This window comes from Pseudorasbora parva, chromosome 20 (genome assembly GCF_024679245.1).
Source record: "Pseudorasbora parva isolate DD20220531a chromosome 20, ASM2467924v1, whole genome shotgun sequence".
In the NCBI taxonomy this organism is placed as follows: Eukaryota; Metazoa; Chordata; class Actinopteri; order Cypriniformes; family Gobionidae; genus Pseudorasbora; species Pseudorasbora parva.
In genome coordinates this window covers 29871594-29895231 of record NC_090191.1, presented here as the reverse complement: position 1 = coordinate 29895231, position 23638 = coordinate 29871594, and the positions used below count along the sequence as shown (strand labels likewise).

The 23638-nt window shown below is 38.0% G+C and overlaps 1 long non-coding RNA gene across 3 annotated transcripts in view; it reads right to left on the bottom strand.

Annotated features, from left to right (window-relative positions):
- Positions 1-23187, bottom strand: part of LOC137048628 (uncharacterized) — a 113702-nt gene extending 90515 nt beyond the window's left edge. For 2 of the 3 annotated variants that reach the window (XR_010899487.1, XR_010899485.1), the window contains exons 1-2: positions 23045-23187; positions 20989-21127 (exon numbers count right to left, since the gene is read on the bottom strand). This is a non-coding gene — a long non-coding RNA (uncharacterized lncRNA). Of the gene's footprint in view, positions 1-20523; positions 20617-20988; positions 21128-23044 lie in introns of those variants that run through there. The other variant, XR_010899486.1, reaches the window with a different exon arrangement.
- Positions 23188-23638: the final 451 nt, after the last annotated feature.

The following is a 23638-nucleotide window of genomic DNA, read 5'->3' as shown; positions in this document are numbered from 1 at the left end:
ACATTAATGTTTAGCACTCTTATGGAAATATGATAATATTTTGTCATTATAATTTAAATCTCATTAATTTTCAAATTGTTTGTTATAAATCAACATCTCAGGAAAATGTTATGGGGTTTCTAATCAAAATATGACTTTTTGTTACAAAACAGGGCATTGATTTCATAAATGTCCACTTAAGTGTAGCCTAGAAATCTAGACGCACCCTAGCTGCAGCAAATTTAATCTGCCCGCGAGTGTCGTCTAGCAACTCTCAATACCCTTCTGAGTTATAAACGCCAAACTCTTGTCTGGCCAATCACATCGTGTATAGAGTCGGTGGGCGGGGCCATAATGACGACGGCCGAGTTGCATTTGCATGCTTCTGGTAAACACAGAAACTGGCGATCGGCTGTCTATCGAATCAGCTTTGACCGTGACTCTGGCAGACTTGGAGTTAAGCTTTTCTCTGAGAAAAGAACAAAGAACAGCACTGAAGTCATTCTTAAGAAGGGAAGATGTGTTCGGAGTTTTGCCGACCGGATAAGATGAATGTTTAATCTATCAACAAACTCTGCTTCACCTTCGTTGCTCTGGTTGGTTGTAGCGCTATCCTATCGCGTGCTGAGGGAGTTTGAAAGACAACCGTTTATCCCGCCCCTCGGATTGAGCCCTGACAATGGGGAGTTTCCAGACTTGATGTGGGTCTGGCTTGTCAGGCTAACTATAGATGACACCAGGACTTAAATCGTGTTTATCAGGCATTTTGGAGGCAAGTTAATAGGGAAAAAAATTATTACAATGGGAAAATCCAAGTATGGCCATTTTACCCACGTTGCATAAAGTAAGATGGTATTTCAAAGTATTCGGTAATATCTTTCATAACATAATTCAGAATCATCTTTAAACAAAGTTTGTTTAAAAAAAATCCTGAAACCTAAAAATGTATTTGTAAATTAAAAATAAATCCTTTAGTTTTTGCCTAGACATGCAATTTCATGTCATTAATTTTTTTTAACAACCGAGCCCTGGTGTCAACTACAGAGGACATATCATAACATGAATGAAATATAATAAATAAATAAAAATGTGTCCATTTGTTTCTTAGGCTCTGAACAATGTAATGACATGAAAAAATACAAAATTCAAAAAAAAAAAAAAAAAAAAAATTGTCTGGGTCCCAGGATATTGCTCAACATACTGTTCTTTAAAGATACAATTCATTATCTTCCAGTGTTTATATTCCTGTAGTACATGTACAGTAGACTTCAGCTTAATAAATGTTTGACCCCCAGGGGTCAAAATGGGCACCCTGTCAATTTCCATTTATGTTAATTTAATGCATTTTTGCTTTTTTTAAAAAGTACAGTTTTTTTTCTAAATAAATAATGAATGATTCTTACTGACCCAAACTCCTAAACTGTAGTGATTGTTTCAGCATATTCATATTTGGTCTGGCTCCATTCTGTTTACAATTGAATGATTCACGATGGATAAAATAAAGCTTTTTTTTCTGAAGTATTCTGCTGAATATCTCTCACAAATCAAAGCATGGGTAAAATTCAGAGGCAATTCATCAGCTTTAATAAGCAGAGTGATGCGCTACATGTAGATCTTACTTAACACTCAAAAGCTAGCTATAAAGAACATCAGGTGAATGTGCATCTACGTGTGCTTGCATGTCTCCTACCCAATAATACACATCCATATTAAGTAATCCTTCACTTAAATATGACCACCAGCGTGTCCAACGCCTGCGGTGCAATACTGCACCAATATGGCAGTGTCCCAGGTGGTGAAATCAAGGAGAGACTTCATGTGAGGATTCACATATTAGCTAGATAGGAGGCCCCATCCAGATCACCATTTCTCTACTAATAAGACTAGAAGAGGACATGATGAGTAGCCTGACAAGCCAGACCCACATCAAGATGTTTGGTCTGGAAACTCACCATAGACAGGGCTCAATCCGAGGGGCGGGATAAACGGTTGTCTTTCAAACTCCCTCTGCACGCGATAGCGCTACACCAACCAGAGCAACGAAGGTGAAGCAGAGCTCGCTGACTGATTAAACATTCGCTGTATCCGGTCGGCTAAACTACGAACACATCTTCCCTTCTTAAGAATGACTTCAGTGCCGTTCTTTGTTCTTTTCTCAGAGAAAAGCTTAACTCCAAGTCTGCCAGAGTCACGGTCAAAGCTGATTCGAAAGACCGCCGCCGTTCGCCAGTTTCTGTGTTTACTAGACGCACGCAAACGCAACTCGGTCGTCGTCATTATGGCCCCGCCCGCCGACTCTATACATCAGGGCTGTTCAAATCTTACCCTGGAGGGCCAATGCGGTGCAGAGTTTAGCTCCAACCCTAATCAAACACACCTGAACATGCTAATCAATGTCTTCAGGATCATTAGAAAATCACAGGTGAGTGTGTTTGATCAGGGTTGGAGCGAAACTCTGCACCGCATTGGCCCTCCAGGGTAAGATTTGAATAGCCCTGCTATACATGATGTGATTGGCCCGTCCAGATTTTGAGGAACACAGCTCAGAATGGTATTGAGCGTTCCTAGACGACACTTGCGAGAAAATTAAATTTGCTGCCGCTAGGGTGCGTCTAGATTTCTAGGCTACATGATGAGCATATAGCATGATGCAAGATGTATCAAATGGTCAACTAGCAAAAGATGAAGGGAGATCATTTAGTTGGTCAACAGTAGGGTTGGGTATCGAAACCCGGTGCCAAAATAGCACCGGTACCTATACAACCGGTATGTACTGGACCGAATCAGAATGCAGAATTCGGTTTCTCATTTCGGTGCCATCAAACTTCACGCTTTGGCTGGCGCTAGGCCAGAGACAGACACGCTCAGCTCTCGGCACATATCACAACGATTCAATGTTTTCAACCACATCATGTTTATTTTAGGTTTCAGACATTTAAATGCAGCAAAAACACGCTGATGTCTATGGAAGTGGCAATAACTTTCCATAATATAAGATAATGGTGGATCATATTGATACATTTAAAGAATGAAAAAATAAATAAATAAAAAGTCATTCTTTAATGTCATCCGCCGTTGTTTTGTGCTCTCTTTTTTTTTTTTAAGTACCGGTTTAGCACCGGAATCGGGAGTGTACCAAATATCAGGGATGTACCAAACATTTTTGGTAGGGGTTTGGAACTTTTGATTTGGTATGCATATTTGGTATTTCTGGGTTCTCTAAACAACCTTTCAGTGAACAGTTCTTACAAGAACCCTTTTTTTTCTTAGTGTTAATAACATTTTAATAATCTAAAGAACCCTTTTCTACTACAAAGGACCTTTTGTACAATGGAAAGGTTGCATGGATGTTAAAGGTTCTTCATGGAACAATCAATGCCAATAAAGAACCATTATTTTTAAGAGTGATGCATGTGTTGTTTAAAGCGTTTGAGATTAATTTCTCAGCGCACAACTTGCATCTTCCAGTTGTATTCTTGTAAATGTAAAGGGTCCCATCATACATCCGGCGTCGACACTAGTGTTTTTTTTACTAGTTGCTTGACGCAGTTATCATTTTCATATCTTGCGCCACATTGTATAATAAATGCATTTGGCCCATTTGTGCGCCCATGGGTGTGCTGGCCTGAAAACGAGGTGTGTTCAGGCGCATTTTTGATGCGTTATTTTGACTGAAAACGACTGCGCCATTGACCAACTGAAACCAGGTCTAAAGGTCTAAATGTTATTTTTGTTATTAAAAAGGGCGTTATATTAATAAGCGCCTATAGGCGGGTCCACAACACACATACACACACGTACACACACACTAACATTTTTAAATCTGAAAAATTAAAGGATTCCTCTCTGGAGAAATGTACAGTCTTTACACTCGTAAAATCCGCCATGTAAATAGCGAATCCGCCATGGTGCAAGCGCAACTGGTTTTTAAAGGGAATGGTGGATGAGACTCTGATTGGTTTATTGCACCTTACATACAAAACGCATCGATTAATCTTTAAGAGAATAGGGACAACCCTTTATGCGCCTGGTGCGCAGACCATTTTTCCCGTCATTCCCTGAGTGCACTTGTGCCGTGCTCTTTAGACCATGCACTTAGATCGTTAAAATAGGGCCCTAAATGTTAATTTCCATTTCGCATAAAGGATTTTCCTGACAGCAAGTCTACAGTTAACTTTGCAGACTTTATAGACTGGTATTCTGACCCACTAGAAGATTATGAGCTTTCAGTGAGGTGTGTGTGTGTGTGTGGGGGTGGGTACTTGGCACAACACCGGCGCACACGTGTATCAAATAGATGGAGTAAATTAGAGTAAGAGTGCAATAATTCTAACCCATTTCTAAAATATTTTAGATCCATAAGTTGAAGCACTTTGCAAAAGTAAACCACCGTAAATTGCAATGCATAGTTGCTGCTGGTTGCAGCATTTTGACTACATGGTGACTTTAAAATGCATATTTTAAGGGCAACAATGTTTCACAAGAAAAGTGAGTAGCCTATATCTTAGTGTAAGTATTTAGAATAGCACCATTACTACCACAACCATCTATCTATCTTTCAGCTTTATTTATTCCCGTGGTAATGAGTATTCTTAACAAACAACAACCACAACCTGCTGGAAAAAAAAACTATGACAGTCCTATTTTGTCATTTGTCTTTTTTAGAAGTGAGCTACATGTACACAGAAATGTAATGACTTTAAGGAAAAGATAAGTAATAGGCTATAACTTGATTTAATGTCACTAGGAAACCAATCGGATCCTTGGAAGTGTAAATGTTGGCGTAGGTCTTATGTTCAGTAATGTAAACACTCAAACCATCATTTAAGAGTGTGTCTAACAGTATGTGCATTGGCGAGTGTTACTATGTGTGTTTGTCTGCTCAAGGCGCTTTGAGCTTACATGTATAAAACCAAGTGTGCTTGAGAGTGCGACTCTGTAACTAGAGCCACACTGGTGTATTAAAGAGATTGTTGGAGCCAACCTGTACTGAGCCAGAGCAGGCATGAAATATTCACCACACACACACACAAAGCTAAAACATGCCAAGGCAGATGGTGTGACATTCGAAGAGCACAATCCAGCAGCCTATCAATAGGATACAGAGAACATTTTGTTGAGAGGAGCGTGATGGGTAATAAACACTTTACTCCCAGAGAGGGGCTGGGTTACAGCGCCACCTTGTGGTGTTTTGCCACGCCATATGTTTGGGTATGTGGTTACTGATTGTTGACCTCTGATACCCATGGACAGATGGACGCAGCGCCAGACCAAAACAGAGCCTGGGGAGACGAGATAGGTTTGTACCTTGGCTTCAAAGGCATCAAATGGATTTATATCATACAAGAGTGAGAATTTAAAACCCATCTAGTCAATCCTTGCCTTTACTGCTGCTGTCCGCTTCCAGTCGGGATCAGAGAAAGAAGAAGAGTATTGATTTTACCTTCAGTTTACTAAATGGTTTTCCCAAGCTGACTTAATACAAGGTCTAGCGTAAAAAAGTAGGGACTTGGGTGGAAAGCAGAAAATCGAGGAGCCTCGCATGCCAAAACGCACTCAAAATTGCCCGCTGTCATACACGGTTTGACTCAGAGTGCCTTTCGTTCATTTGATACATTGTTCACTCACTCATCTTCACGTCTGAATTGGCCATGCTCTACAAACTCGGCAACAGGGCTCAGAGCAGACAAGCGTTCCTCTTATTTGCAGGTACTTCTGAACACATAAACCTTGAAAAGAAGGGAAAAATAAATGTGCCAGTGAAAACTATATAAATGTCTTAAAATAATAATTTAAAAAATCAATTAATTTTAGTAATCAATTAATATGTCCTTTATTTATGTGATTAATTTGATATAACTGCAATCTCACTGCAAAAAATAAGGAAAATAACCTATTATATTTCCGATGATCGCCTCCAAATAATGTGCAAATTGCGCACTATAAAATGTGTTATATGTTGTAAAAAAATACAATTACTATATAAATATGAAATATAAAAAAAGTATTATATCATTGAAGAAGTTAGATACCTTTCCACATTATCACAAGTCACAATGCAATTTTAAAGCAGCAGGATCAAAAAGGTCAAACAAAACCCAAATTCATTGATAATGAAATTTGTTGCTGACAACTTTCTTTATCGATGTAATCGACTGCATACATTTAACTAAATAGGGCTACAAAATTAGTGCATCCATAGGAGAAATGTGCTTTTCCAAATCTTGCTCATCTTTGTACAAACTAAAGGCTATACAATTAAATATTGTTGAATCATCAAACCATCAAAACACAGTCTTAAAAGAAGATAGGTAAAACTAAACCACACATTTTGTTGTTGTTTTTTGATAAATACATTTGTTGCTGATTTTCTTTATCGATTTCGTTGATAAATTGTTGCAGCCCTAGGAGTTTTCCTGATAGTGTGTGAGTGTTTTCATGCAAGGCATCCTCCCGGGTGAGATACCCCGTAGGACTGCTGCTGGCAGCAGAAACTGTGTAGTACTTGTAGTTGGAGCTAACCTGAAGAGACACTGTATTCTTTCTATGTGAGAAATGCAATGGCAACCTTTGTCATCCATAGAGCCTTTCAAGCCAAAATGAATACTGCCTGCAGCCTTCAAATGTGTGTTTGTGTCTTTTGAGCAATGTAGGAGATGTGGGGAATGTGAAAGCACAACAAGTTGCATATCACTGCAGAGCACAAGATGCCCTAACCGGTCTGGACCAGCCCTATGACTGGATTACGTCATCATCCAGGGAGTTGTGTGTGTGTGTGTGTGTGTGTGTGTCTGTGTAGTATCAGTGAGAAAATCCCATTTTGATTTGAAATGCTCCATTGTATAATCTGTTGAGTCTGTGAGGAAGGGATGACAGAATGGAGGAATAGCAAATGAGAGAGAGAGAGAGAGAGAGAGAGAGAGAGAGAGAGAGAGAGAGAGAGAGAGAGAGAGAGAGAGAGAGAGATGATGCTTCAATGAATAAAAATCATACCTTCGTATTAGAAGTTCAGTGAGTGTGGACGCTCTATCTATCTATCTATCTATCTATCTATCTATCTATCTATCTATCTATCTATCTATCTATCTATCTATCTATCCATCTATCCATCCATCCATCCATCCATCCATCCATCCATCCATCCATCCATCCATCCATCCATCCATCCACTATTACATTTTCCCCATAATTAAAGTTGAAATGTAAAAATCTAAATATATTTCCATATTTCTTGACTGTAGACTGTTTTACTTATTCGCAAAAGATCATAAAAGGTCATAAAATCATAATTGGTCATTCATCTGGATTTCACACCATCTTTATGGTCTGACGTAAGATTAAAAAAAAACATTGATCATTGATTGCTGACCAGTGTTTTATGTAGTTGGAAATAATTCGAATTAACAACCGCACTGATCTAAGGATTTATACACAACCCCCTGGAAAGAACTTGAGCGATCTGCTGTGGCCTCACTGTGATGTGCAGTCGGCAGGGGGCCAGGTAGGATTCTCATTAGAATAGCATTAGAGGGCTGGTGATACTACCACTCTATCCTCCCCCCTCCCTTTTCCCTTTCCTTAACTTCTGCTCTTCCATTTCCTTCTCTCCAGATGAACCTGCATTTTCAGTCAGGCATTCCCCGGATGACTAAGTAAGGGTGCAAACACTGTTAGCACTTCTCACGAACTTTCATACTTTCATGCAGCGTGCAGGATGAGACATGATCCACAATGAAGGGGCTCACGGCATACACATACTCACATTTGAGTCAAGGGTGTGAAAGCACTCTCAAAGAAAAGGGCAAACTCTTGACGCAAAGGAAAACAGAAGGATCAGAGAGGATAGAAACCGCAATACACAGAAGAAAAAAAATTGCGCTATTTTTTTAAATTAGATGTCAGTGATGAGTTTGAGGACTGGGAACACTTGGTCAAGTAGTGCTCTTCAGTCAATTAGTAGGCTTACTCAGACAGATAATATGCACAAAATACAGTATTTTATCTTCATATATTGTTGAAAAAATGGTTAAAAATGATGGTTTTGTATGGTTTTGAAAGGCTACAATGTCATATACCATCAAGGAAAACATAATATTTTCCTTACAACTTAAAGGGTTAGTTCACCCAAAAAATAACTTACTCTCATGTCGTTCGACACCTGTAAGACCTCCGTTCATCTTCGAAACACAGATGAAGATATTTTTGTTAAAATCCGATGGCTCAGAAAGGCCTTCATTGACACCAATGTCATTTCCTCTCTCAAGACCCATAAAAGCACTAAAGACATCGTTACAAAGCCCATCTCACTACAGTGGCTCTACACAATAATTTTATGAAGCGACGAAAATAGTCTTTGTGCGCAAAAAAAAAAGAAATGACTACTTATATAGTGATGATAGCCGATTTCCAGTTATGAATCAGTGTACCGATTCATGATTCGGATCGCGTGTCAAACTAGACTGGGTAAACCCAGCCTGATCTGCCGGCGATTTGATTTTGCCCGACAATTCAGTCTGGAAACCTTTACATTAATTTCTACTGCTGTTACTTTTGCGGGAACCAATCACAGACTGGCTTATCCACCTGGCATGCTATGGGTGTGTTTAACACGATGACAGATAGAGAAATGATGGGCCGTTGACTGTTGATCACGCCTTTAGTGGTCTGATTGGTTGAAGGACTATCCAATTGTGAACAGAGTTATTATAATAATGCCAGTTGATTACGCCCTTTGTAGAAAATACAGAGCAGAGTCCCTAAACCAATGTTCAATTTTAAATGGAGCTTGGTCTGGTGATAGCCAGACAAGTGTAAAACCACCAAACTGCTGAAATCACATGACTTCGGCGATCCAAATCATGAATCGATACACTGATTCATTACGGTTTCAAGCTTTGTTTTGAAATCGGCCCATGACTATATAGGTCGTTATTTCGGGGGGGTGGTTTGCGCACAAAAAATATTCTCGTCACTTCATAAAATTATTGTAGAGCCACTGTGTGATGGACTTTGTAACGACGTCTTTAGTGCGTTTTATTGCTCTTGAGAGAGGAAATGACATTGGTGTCAATGAAGGCCTTTCTGAGCCATCAGATTTCAACAAAAATATCTTCATTTGTGTTCCGAAGATAAACAAAGGTATTACGGGTGTCGAACGACATGAGGGTAAGTAATTAATGATCATTTTCATTTTTGGGTGAACTAATCCTTTAAGCACATGAGTATACAATACGTCATCTTGGGGGCCTTCAACAGAAAACATTTCATGCGTTTTTGCAGATCTTTACACAATACAATATAAGTTTTGGGGGCCTGAAAATACAAAATTTTGAAAACGGCTTCAAAGTGCAAGTTTTAAAAAAATGACACCATGTGACGTCAAATGTTTTTACTTTATAAATAATTATAAACAAACAATCAAACATAATACGTGTTCATAAATTTTTAAAGTCATACAATTTTGTAGAATCATAACACATTTTACCAGAATTAACCTCACCTTATTTGAAAGATACTAAGTAAGTAACTTTGTTAGCAACTTTTTAAAGTGGAAAACTGTTTAAAAATAAAGCCAAGTCACACAAATACCAAGGGGTGCACTTATGCATTTTCAATGGAACCCATGGCTAAGAATTCTCCTCCAGGTTTTATGACTATATAAAAGATGAAAATAAAATTAAACAATTTCTCAGAGTCCATTATGCGACATGGATTCACAATGCATTAGTGCAATGGAAAGCACCGGTGTGGAAATGTGAGACCCCAGTGGCTCTAGTCTAAGATTTTCCTGCACGCAACAGGCGTATTGTATTTTTAGGGCAGATGGGACACCTGTTAGTTGAGGACATTAAGGGTAAAAGATGCCCCCTGGAGGCTGGAACGTGATGAAAAGGAAAACGCTCTTGAGAGAAAGAGGAGCAGAACAAGAGCACAAGAGACCTGCTTCAGAATTATTCAGTGCATGGAGTGTCCTTGATGCGGCTCAATCGCAAGGATAGTCATGAGAGTAAATGCGTAAATGTCCTCAGAGACACTTTGCTCTGCCGTCAGAGAGGTGGCCATTTCTAAATGCCAAAAATAACATCCCTCGAGGTATGAATTGACACGGTTGATGTAAGGAAACATATCAATGCATTTCTTTATCATACTGAGGTGTCCAGCACCAAAACTGAAGTCAAAGTGGCATTAGATAACTCAAACTCAAGGGACTATGGATGAAAATTAGCCAGAGCCAATGTTGGCTAAATCTTGGGCTAAATCAGTTTCATGAGTTGGATATAATGCATTTTAAAATGCAAATATTCAGTAAAGTCCATAAACTCAAAGATTGCAGAAAAATTTGGGATTTATACATCCGATTTAAATCTGGAAATAAAGTTAATATTTTGAAATATTTAAAACAATAAATATTATTGTGTAATATTTCTGGGATATATATTATTGGAATACTAATTTGTCAATGTCATTTGGGATTTTTAAATGACAAAAACAACAACAACAACAAAAACACACACACATCAAGTGCTGCCTAGTTAGTTCATTTTGCAAGGCCTGACCTTTACAAATAAAAAGCAATTCAAATTCATTCAATAGATGTCCGCTTAAATGCACTGACTACACACTGAGCCGGTTTGAATGAGAATGTGTGTTTGAATGCACCTGCCACAAATTTACATATTTCTCTCTTTAATAATTATAAGAGGCACTCATGGCAGAGATGATGCAAAAATGACTGGCAGAAACAGACAGTCATTCTTAAAACAGAGGTGGTCACACAGAATATATGGCGATATATGAAATATATGATGATGATAAGGACGATGATGATAATATTAAATTCATATAATATTTATTGCACTCTACATAAATACAATGCCGCTCAAAGTGCTGCACATGTCATAATATAAAAAGGTTTTAAATAAATGCATTAATAAATGCATAATTGCATGAATAAATAGTAGTAAAATGACATTGTCAAGGATATGGCCACACTGAGATTCAATAAAGTCACACTGTGACTGTCGCGTTTACTATGTTGCGAGTGTTCATTTACTTTGATTTATTTTCCATAAACAGTTGATTAGTCCACAAATAGCAGGTTATAAACTGGTGGCGCATCTCTCCTGATGAGACATCATGACAAAACTAATACTCGCTCCCGCTTATAAGTCCGTGCTCATTCATTACTGGATTCGACACACCAGTTTGGGATTTTACTGGTCCACGTTTCAACTTTTGACTGGTCCGCACTTCAATTAGGTAAGTGAACCTCCCACCAATTATCCTTCGTTACATTTCCGCTGAACACCCACGACATAGTGAACGCGACAGTGACAGTTGTAATTAAGTCATAATTGTCATAACATAAAAAATATATTTTAAATGCAGAATATTCTAAATGCAGAGATGGGAAAAGTAATTAGATCAAATTCAAAATGTGATAGTCTCAAAGTGTTTGAATATAAAACTATATTTAAAAAATCTAATTAAAATATAAAATAAAAGCATTAACAATATAACAATGACAATATAAGAATGAATGCATGAATGAATGAATGAATGAATGGATGGATGGATGGATGGAGGGGCTAAAAAGGTCAAAGGAGGGCATTTGCAGATGTGAGAAATTGCAGCTTTATGGTGTGTAGGAGTGAACCACTCTGTTCTTGTCTCTCTTTTTCTCTCTGCATCGACCTCTTTTCCATGGTGTATAGCTGCTGCTAAAACACACAAGCCAGTATTGACAGAAGCCAATTACTCCTCACTTCACCTGCTGCAAACAGGATGAAATAGCAGTGGCACACAGCATCTGCGGGTACACAAATACATCTCCACATTTCTCTGCTCATTTATATCAAAACAAATTGATTTAAAATAAAGACTCACTGAGCGCTCGACAACAGCTCATAGTTATGAAGCCTTGCAATGTCACAACCTAACAAAGGCTGATGGTCACGTTTACTGAAGAGATGTTGTAAACCAATTAATACCAAGACAGGAATATGTATGTGTATGTGGGCGTGAGCCTTTCTTTCCTGTAACTAGAAATCAAATCATTTTTCTTATTTCTAAAAAGCAATGGAACATTTCCTGAGATACAAATGGTGTCCGGACCTGCATTAACCTTTTTTAAATGTACATCTCCCCTGAGGGTGCTGCATAGGCCATCTTAAATCCAGATCTCTCAAAGCTGTTAAGGTTACAGGTGGGGAGTGACTGACTGCTCTCTGATCCTAACTTTACTTCATCTGTCTGAGGAAGTGAATTAGCACTCTGATGACAGTTGCTGTTTTCTGCTTTAATTTGCTGGAGTCTGTTCACATGAACCCTGCAGCTGACATAGTGTATTTATCTGGTTTGACCTCTGCAAAGATTGATACACAGGAAAATACGCACATGTTTACACTCTCTGTGTGGTTATTGCTTGATGCATTGCAATATTAGGACATAACAGAACATGTATAACAACATATGCTTGCTAACAAATCCTCAGCTTCTAAGACAAAATGCCAAAAAGAAAATTAGCCTATATTTAGGGTGTGTTTACATGACAACAATGTACTAAAAACAGAAACTCTTTTTTTCCCTCTCGTGTAGCTACAGCCGACAATGTTATCAAAATTGATCCACTACGTGCCTATAAACAAACATGATAACGTCCCTGTTTTCAAAGATGTGGGTTTATTGTAGTTTACACAAGAACAATAACCAAATTGTTTTTAAGATCATTTCTATTGATATATTATGCATATTATGGATATTATGGTGTGATATAGAATGATGGAGTAATATAATAAGAAATTATAAATAAATAGATAAATTAATAACACTGATTATCTCCTCATCATGGCACCTGTTAGTAGGTGGGATATATTAGTCAGTGTTAGAAGCAGGAAAAATTGGCAACATTAAGGATTTGAGCGAGTTTGACAAGGGCCAAATTATGATGGCTAGACGACTGGGTCAGAGCATCTCCAAAACTGCAGCTCTTGTGAGGTGTTCCTGGGCTGCAGTGGTATATCTATTAAAAATGGTACAAGAAAAGAACAGTGATGAACTGGTGACAGGGTCATGAGCGGCCAAGGCTCATGGATGCACGTGGGGAGCGAAGGCTGACCTGTGTGGCCCAATCCAACAGACGAGCTACTGTAGCTCAAATTGCTAAAGAAGTTAATGCTGGTTCTGATAGAAAGGTGTCAGAATACACAGTGCATCGCAGTTGGTTGTGTATGGGGCTGCATAGCCACAGACCAGTCAGGGTGCCCATGCTGACCCCTGTCCAGTGTCCACCGCTAAAAGCGCCAACAGTCGGCACGTGAGCATCAGAAGGAGGCCTGATCTGATTAATCACATTTTCTTTTACATCACGTGGATGGCTGGGTGCATGCGTGTTGCTTACCTGAGGAACACATGGCACCAGGATGCACCATGGGAAGAAGGCAAGCTGACAGAGGTAGTGTGATGCTTTGGGCAATGTTCTGCTGGGAAACTTTGGGCACTGCCATCCATGTGGATGTTACTTTGACACATACCACCTAGCAAAGCATTATTGCAGACCATGTACACCCTTAAATAATATTCCCTGGTGGCTGTGGCCTTTTTCAGCAGGATAATGCGCCCTGCCACAAAGCAAAAATGGTTCAGGAATGATTTGAGCACAACAACGAGTCTGAGGTGTTGACTTGGCCTCCGAATTCCCCAGATCTTAATCCAATCGAGCATCTGTGGAATGTGCTGAACAAACAAGTCCGATCCATGGAGGCCCCACCTCACAACTTACAGGACTTAAAGGATATGCTGCTAACATCTGAGTCCATGCCTCAACAGGTCAGGGCTGTTTTGGCAGCAAAACACAATATTAGGCCATAATGTTATGCCTGATATGTGTATATATGGAAGATTTTTCCATGGAATAAAAACAAATATATATAAATTACTTTTTATCTTACAATTCTGACTTTTTTCCCCTCACAATTTGTCTTTGTGAAGGACGCATGATTCAAACCACGTACAAGGTTGTCCTGGAAGAAAACGTGCTGCCTTCTGCTCTGACAATATTCCCCAACTCTTAGGACTGTTTTTTCCAGCAGCACACTGCTCCATGCCACACAGCCAGGTCAATCAAGGTGTGGATGGAGGACCACCAGATCAAGACCCTGTCATGGCCAGCCCAATCTCCAGACCTGAACCCAAGTGAAAACATCTGGAATGTGATCAAGAGGAAGATGGATGGTCACAAGCCATCAAACAAATCCGAGCTGCGTGAATTTTTGCACCAGGAGTGGCATAAAGTCACCCAACATCAATGTAAAAGACATGCCAAGACGCATGAAAGCTGTGATTCAATCAGGGTTATTCCACCAAATATAGATTTCTAAACTCTTCTTAAGTTAGTATTGTGTTGTTTAAAAATAGATATGAACTTATTTTCTTTCCATTATTCAAGGTCTGACAACACTGCATATTATTTGTTATTTTGACCAGTTGTTGCTTTCTGCAAATAAATGCTCTAAATTACAATATTTTTATTCGGAATTTGGGAAAATGTGTTCAGTAGTTTATAGAATAAAACAAAAATGTAAATGTACCCAAACACATACCTATAACAACCCAGAGAAACGGATAATTTGGCAGTGGTCTCTTATTTTTTTCCAGAGCTGTATCTTAAAACAGGTCAGTGTCATAGTTTTGTCTAAAGCACACCAGCAATATTTATTTCTATGTTTATAAAAGCTATACTTAAATATCCAAATTGAACAGGCCTAATCCTGGCTTAATCTAAACCTTGTTTGTGAAACCAGGCCATAGCACTTCATTTTACAAATGAGATGGAAGGAAGGAGGCAAACCAGTGTTCCACATGAGACGAGTGCGCTAGTGCGTTCACATCCCTGTCTCAGCACACTCTCCTTGTCTGCAGTTACAGTCGCTATGGAAACCGTTCCCAAGGCTCTGAAATGTCCCCGAATGGAAAGAGAACAGTAGGGAGGAAAAAAAGAAAAGAAAAAAAGTCTTATGCACATCACCAAGACAGATCCCAGAAACCAGAGGGGGAAAAAAATGTAGAAGGTCACAGAAACACACATATTCAGAGATTCATATTACATTATTTGACAAATGACTGCAGCTTTTAAGTAGCCTAGTTGGCAAGGACAGGCTTCGGATCATTTCAGGGTTGCTGTATGTCAGTTAAGAAGACCAGTTAAGCAGAACTAAACTTAAGATGTAGAATTAATAATATGGAGCAGGAGTTCTGGAATGAGTAACAAGCTGCGAGATCTGAACCGTCACTTTCACTAAGACCTGACTGGTGTCTGACTGACGCACACAGCCAGGCTTCAGTTTGCCAAAGCTGTGTGTGCTGTGGGCCGGAGCTGCGCATTGGGTAATTATGGAGAGGTTAACGAGGCTGACTTCTCTAACGAGATATGAATCACACCGCATACAGAGACTCGGAGGTCCGTGATAGGGCTATTTATATTTTATTTTCCTTTCAAAATGAACATTAGACGAACACAGCCAGTTTGTCCAATCTGAGGTCGTGATCTGGAAAACTTTGACATTTCTCCTAATTCTCATTCAAGGCGCATTTAGAGCACAAATAAAAGGCTATTTATTTTTGACATTTACATTTATATTTATTTATTTAGCAGACCCTTTAATTCAAAGCAACGTTTAAATGAGGAATGCTGCAACACAAGTGAAATCATCCTAATGAAATAGAATCACTAGAGCAGAAATATAAATCTCACATTTGAATTTAAAAAAAATTGCATTATACTAAAAGAATGAGAAGTATATAAACACACACACACACACACCCACACACACACAATGATCACTTTGAAAAGAAATCTATTCGACTCAAACACAAATGTCACATTTAAATAAAATAAAAAGAAATAGCAAAATAAAAAAAATAAAAAATAGAATTTAAAGAAGAAGAAAACTCACATTTAAAGGATTAGTTCACCCCAAAATAAAAATTCTCTCAATAATTACTTCCCTAATGTCGTTCCTCCCCCGTAAGACCTCCACTCATCTTCAGAACACAGTTTAAGATATTTTATATTTAGTCCGAGAGTTTTCTGTTCCTCCATTGAATGTATGTAGGGTATACTGTCCCTTTCTAGAAAGATAAAAAAACATCATCAAAGTAGTCTCTCTCAGACTAAATATAAAATATCTTAAACTGTGTTCCAAAGATGAACGGAGTCGAACGACATTAGGGTAAATAATTATTGAGAGAATTTTTTTTTGGGTGAACTAACCCTTTAAATAAAATGTAATTCAATAAAAAAAATAAACTAAACCAAACCACTAATTAAATAAATTAGTAAAATAAATAAATAAATAGTGATAATTTTTGCATCATTATCCACAAAAGATCAAAATAAAAGCAGGTCTCATCCACACCCCATGTCATCTCTCCCCTTGTACTGAAAAACAAACTAAATCCTGAAGCGATGCCCTTCCTAAACCATGACTCTTGCATGTGCCAAAGTGCAAAGAGGCATCAGAGCCAAGTCATGAACACACATTACAGTCACCCTGTTTGACCTGATCAACCGTCAGCTACTGTCTGTCTCTCAACAAAGTGCTGTTTTTAGACCTTCCATGCAAGCATCTCACTCATTCTGCCCGACGGAAACTCCTGAGTGTGCGACGAGATGATTCTGGGAAGACTACGGTTGTTTTTTTAAAGAAGGGAACAGTAGTGGCAGCATCATCCTGTACAAGTATGCATGTTGGTGACAGGTGAGCAGTAGTGGAAGACACATTTGCCAGTGTATGAATCACATTAGTGTGTTTATAAGGTGTTGGAGTCAAGCGTGACTTCTCACTCTGATTAGCATTGGTGATGTATGTTTATATGACGAGAGTCTTGGTTTTCACACAGTATCACATAATAACACTAAGAGGAGGTGCATCATAGACTTGAAATAGCATATGAACACCAACCCAAGGTCATATAGATAAGTACAGCTGCTACATAAATAGGGAACTGAAATATCTAAAATATTGATTGTGTTTGAATAACCTCATTCAAATCAGCAACAGATTACAACAATGGTATCACAAACTGCTGCCGCTTTAGTTCAAATCACACTTTTTCAGGCTGGTTCGTAGACAAACTTGCACAGGAAGATCCTCTTATCTCATTTCACCTACACAAAGTATTCTGAAGAAAACAGCGCAACAACCAGCATCTGTGGGCTGGAGACTACGTGTCTGATTTTATCAACAGAGCAGTGTCTTTTACTGAACAGTAGGACCCTTGTCTGTGCTCTTTCAACTCTTTCAAAAGGCTTTAAGTGATCGGATGACAGGCACATTCCAGTATTGGGCCAGGCTACAGGACACACGGAGAAATCAATGAGGGTGATGTGATGTATGCAGGGGCGTCGGACTGGGGGGGTAAAGGGTACCAAATACCCAGGGCCTGAGAAGTCAGTTTTCTATACATACATATACATGCACTAACATTTGTATAGAATCTATGTACAAAGGGCTTATTTTGTTTACATTTTTAAGTGTTTTTATGATAAAAATGCAATATCCCACCCATTGGTATCACTATGGTATTTGGTACGGGGGCCCAGCTAGATGGTTTGTACCCAGGGCCCATAATTTGGTGCTACGCCGCTGGATGTATGCATACAATAAAATGAGTGTGCAAAAATCTAGACAGCACAAACCTCGAGTTTTGGGCATTCGCTAGATTTATCAGCTATGAAAAAGCCACATTTAAAGGGAATAGGTCACCCAAAAATTTAAATTCTGTCTCATGTCATTACAATATGCATTTATTTTCTGAGCTGTCAAGCTCCTTAAAGAAAATATAATCACTAATAATCTATACAACTTCTGCACTGTTTTTAAAGTCTTGCATTATCTTCTTCATGTAAGAAAACAGACTGAAATTTTTTTTGTTAAAATGTTATGTTATGCTTTTGAAAATAATCTCATATGCTCAGCATAGCTCATGCTTTACTAAAATTCTTACATTTATTATTTAACATACTTTCATTTTATTTTTATTATTTATTCCTGTGATGACAAAGCTGAATTTCATCATCATTTATCCAGTCGTCAGTGTAACATGATGCTTTAAAAATCATTGATATATTGATGTGTTCCTCCAGAATTTATTTTATTAATATGATAATCAATGATGAAAACATTGAAAACAAGATATATATATAATAATTTTTATTTTTTACAATGTAATATATTCAGTCACTTCTGATTATGCATACTTGCATACTTGCTGAATAAATATCATTAAAAATAACAATAATCTTTTTTTAATCGCATTGGCCCCATTCAACTTTTGAATGGCAGTGTACTAAAAATGCCCAGAAAATAATACATACAATTTATTTTCTCTGTCTTGTCTTACAGAAATCCACGTGACTTCAGGCTTGAAAAAATAAATAAAAAATAAATCAAACAGTTTATAGTGCTTTTTGGAGCTTGACAGCCCCGGTCGCAATGAAATGTCATTGTAAACGATACATGAAAGTTAATTTAGGATGTTCTACTGAAACAAAAATAACAGTGAGTAAATAAATCAAAATTTGATTTTGGGGTGAACTAAACCATTAATTTAAGGGAGAGTGCAGAGTCTAGAGATTGTTGGTAAGTTAAGATAAGTTGGTGGGCCAGTTCCTCTCTGCATTTGTGCTCTCAGGTCTTTTACAGGTGAACTGTACCGTGTTTGGCTTCTGCGTCCTTGACACAGTTAGCGACCGCATCGGTGTCCGACTCCTCCTTGCCAAACTGTCTCCTTGATGATGACGGAGCAGGGGCCAATCGTATCTCTTCCACCTCGTCTCTTGGGTGGTGAGAGAGGAAATGGAGAATACAGGAAGATAGGTTGAGGGAGCACTTTGGAATTTAGGGGGACCGAAATAGATGTGACACACAACAGCTCTGCAACTGCCCAGTTAGACTAATGAGGCGAGGTTGAAGGAGAGGGATGCTCCCGAAGGTGCACACGCTCACGTCAAAGCACCTGCCCCCCTCACCCGTGGCCTATTTCCGGTACAGAAATTCATTAAAATGGCCCCAGCGAGCAGGCTTTAGGGCCTCAACTGGGTCAAGGCAAAATAGTAAGCTCAAAGCATTCAACTCTATCAATTTGTCAGTTGACAGAATAGATTAGAAATTTTCACACCTGCATCTCAGAAGCCACCCTAGTCCTGGTTGACCATTAGCTTTTAGTGCTCACACACCTCAACCCCTGCTGCACACATACTCTCTGGTTTATGTGATACTTAAAGGTGCAGTGTGTAATATAGAAGAGGATCTATTGATAGAAAAGCAATATAATATACATAACTATGTTTTCAGTGGTGTACAAAAACCTTACATAATGAACAGTTATGTTTTAATTACCTTAGAATGAGCCATTTCTATCTAGATACACCGCGGGTCCCCTTACAGTGAAGTCGTTATTTTGCGCCGCCATGTTTCTACAGCAGACCTAAACGGACAAACTGCTCAACAGAGCTACTCTCTGCTGTCTCAGATGACAACATCTGTGTCGGCCACCGTAGCTTCTTTATGTGCTTTGAACAGGAGGGGGGAGTGGTGGATGGTTGCAATTCACAACCTCACCACTAGATGCCGCTAAATATACACAATGAACCTTTAAATATATGCTTCTAAAAATTTGGAATAATTACAAAACATATTTATGTTTTTTAAAAGATGTATCGTATGCTCAACAAGGCTTCATTTATTTGATTGAAAATACAGTACAAAGTAAAAAGTCATATTGTGAAATATTATTATAATTTAAAATAACTATTTTCTATTGAAATATATTTTTAAATGTATTTTTTTTGACACATAATCCTTTAGAAATCAATCTATTATGCTGATTGGATACATGTATTATTGTTAATAATAATACAAATCAGTTGTGCTGCTTAACAAATTAATATTTTTTTGGAAACCATAATACACTACCATTCAAAAGTTTAGGGGAAGTGTTTTTAACACTGATAATAAGAATCACTGAGCAACAAATCAGAGTGATTTAGAGTGATTACTGAAGGATCATGTGACACTGAACTGAGACTGGAGTAATGATGCTAAAAATTCTGGAATAAATGACATTTTATAATATATTTAGATAGAAAACAGCTATAATAACACTTGACTGAAAACACTTAAGTACTTACGGGAGGAATAAGTAAGAAAGCTATTCTAATTAATTCAATGGACAAATTCAACCAAAATCTCGCCAGACACCAGCTTAATTAATGTAAAACAGATAATTCAGATTACTGTGCATATTGTGGAAATTATCATATCAACAATTGTCATATTTACTCTTGTCTTTTTTAGTTACATAGTTACATCTGTCACATTTAATGAACAATGCAAATGTAACAATGGTTGTTAGGAGTCATCACAACAATGACAAATGTTTAGTGTGGAGTTATTATGGATGATGAAAAGTGCAGCAGGAAGTAAACCAAGCTGCAGGTTTGCTTTTATCAAGTCTGATCAAACTTACAAGGACATGACTGCACGACATTTCTGTGACCTTTTCTTACGGCTGAACAGAGTCCACTCCGTGGGTGTGTCCAACCACAACGCCACAGGCACCTGTCTCTTCCTGTCTCTGTGAAGGTCAAAGTGCTGTTTTTCTCTGTCTATAGACATGCATGTTTTACGAATATCAGGCATTATTTAAACTACTTTCATTTATAAAAATTCAATATAGAAATACATCCCCTAATTTCAACTATGAGAATTCAGTTTGAGTGTAAATTATTTATCAATTTAAATGTAATTTCAACCGTTAAATTAATTCTATACTGTTCTAACTAACTGTTCTATACTAATTAATTCTAATGGTGGAAAATGAAAGGGAGTAGCCTGCAAACTGCTTAAGAATTGTTGCATTTTTCAAATACAATGAGCAAGCAGCAGCAGCAGCAAAAAAAGAAAGAAAGCGAAAGAAAAGCAAGCAACTAGCTTCCTGGGGTTTTACCTGTATCTTCTTCTACTGGACTGGTGCTTTTTCTGAGGCTAAAAGGCTCGTCCATTCATCCATCACCAAACAGCTGATTCACACTTGCCCCCATGCTTTCTCCATAACATTTGCCAGTGTAGTACGACAAACAGATAACCTGAGGCGAGAAATACAACATCAGAGAACAGACAATAAAACGGTGTGATTATGTACTATATATGTGTGTATGTGTGTGTGTATTATTGTATGTGTGCTGTCAAATTGATTACAAATTGATTAACCACAGCCAAAATAAATGTTTGTTTACATAATGTGTGCGCTTGTACTGTGTGTAATTATTACTCATTCATGTATATATTTAAGAAACATTTGCATGTATATACATTTATATATCTAAATATATATATGAATATAAAAATATTCTAAATATACAGTGAGGAAAATAAGTATTTTAACACCCTGCTATTTTGCAAGTTCTCCCACATGGAAATCATGAAGGGGTCTGAAATTGTCATCGTAGGTGCATGTCCACTGTGAAAATCACCAGAAAATCTCCAGAAATCACAATATATGATTTTGAACTATTTATTTGTATGATACAGCTGCAAATAAGTATTTGAACACCTGAGAAAATCAATGTTAATATTTGGTACAGTAGCCTTTTTTTGCAATTACAGAGGTCAAACGTTTCCTGTAGTTTTTCACAAGGTTTGTACACACTGCAGGAGGGATTTTGGCCCACTCCTCCACACAGATCTTCTCTAGATCAGTCAGGTTTCCCTCCTGACTGATCTAGTTTGTGCTCTCTCCAAAGATTCTCTATTGGGGTTTAGGTCTGGAGACTGGCTAGGCCATGCCAGAACCTTGATATGCTTCTTACAGAGCCACTTCACTGTACATGCGTGTGTGTGTGTGTGTGTGTGTGTGTGTGTGTGTGTGTGTGTTTATATAAACTATATATAATTATACACAGTACACACACATATTATGTAAACAAATTTTTATTTTTGATTTGATTAATCGGGATTAATCTATTTGACAGCACTATTATATAGAAATATTTTCCATTGCAATAAATCTTTCCACTTATACTTAATTCCACTATAGTTCCTTTTTTTTTTTTTTTTTTTTTTACATTTTATGTATTTTAGGCAGAGACAAGGGGGTGGGCTCAAAATACTCCGACCTGGGCTTCATGAGATTTTAAGATAATTAAACAAAATAGTTTAAAAAAAACATGTGTTATCGTCCTTGATCTTTATTATTACTACAATCCATTTCCTTCACATAAAACCTATTGGTTTAAAGTATTACATTGTCAGGAGAAAATACACTCGGATTCACTGCCTGTTTCATCTAGGAAGCAGTATTCAATGGAAGCAGACCTTACTTTAGTCCATTAATGATACCTTAAAGGTTAAAATTAGCCTCAAGATTGACATCTCAATGCAAACCATTTATAAAATGTAATGCCCCTTCCCTTAAAAAAATTTACGTAATTGAAAAATAAAAATCTTTATAAGCACACAAGTTTTATGTGAAGTAAATGGACTGAAACCGCATTAAAGAATGATAACAGATAATGGCCTATTTAGTTCAGATTTAGCTCAAATCCCAGAGCAGCATGAATTACCTACAACCTTATCTCACACCTAAATGAAGTCTACCATTTACTCAAATCTTCAGATAAGATTATAGATAAGTTCTGAATGGGTGAACCTTCAAGTAAAAGCTCATCCTGGTAACTTTTCTTGTCTGTGTAAAATGGGAGAAAATGTGTATGATGGATGACCGAGGGCCAGGCCTCCCATGAGGGCAGGCTGGCGACTAATCAATAGACTGGCAGTGCGGCCTGGCTAGACGGCTCCATATCAATCATAATACACAAGCCTTGTCATCTCATTGACAGCACACACAGGCCAGGGATGAGTCGTTTCATCTATTACTCTAGGCAGATGGACCACTGGGCAATTGAGCTGACATAAAGCAGTCAGTGGGAGAAACACTGACCATAAAAAGACTGAAACTTAAATTTGGCCTATTAGAATAAAGCGTGAGTTTCTTCAAGCTTTACCTTGCGTGAGTTCCTTCATTTGTGGTTTGTATTCGTCGATGTATGTAATTTGAGAGGTTTGTCCTGTCCTGCTCTCCTCCATTGCTTCATGCCCCTCACAAACAGATGCCATGATGCACTATAATCTAAATGTGGCACTTGGATTAACACATTGCTCTTCAGAGTACTGGTTGTGGGCCTTGCTCTTCTGTGACAATTTAGCGCCACCTGGTGGTGTAAACCATTTAGGCAAGCACCTATTTGACACGGTTTTTTGTTTTGTTTTATTTTACCGCCCTGTGCGGTAAGGAACGAAGTGTTCCTGTGCTTAAAACAATCATATGCCAATAGAAACTGTTAGCAGAAGTGCCGAGCCACATCTTGTTAACATTTAATTTGAAGAAGTGCTTAGTGTAGGCTTACCAATTTAAAATCCGGATATTACAAGTATAATTGTGTATTTGCACTCTTCGTTCTAGAACACCCTGAATATTGTCCTACATGATTTCAAAAATGGGGTTGAAACATTAATACATTTCAGCACAAAACTGATTTTCCAACACGTATTCAGTGCCTCCTTATGCATTTTTTGATTTGTACAGTAAACAAAACAAA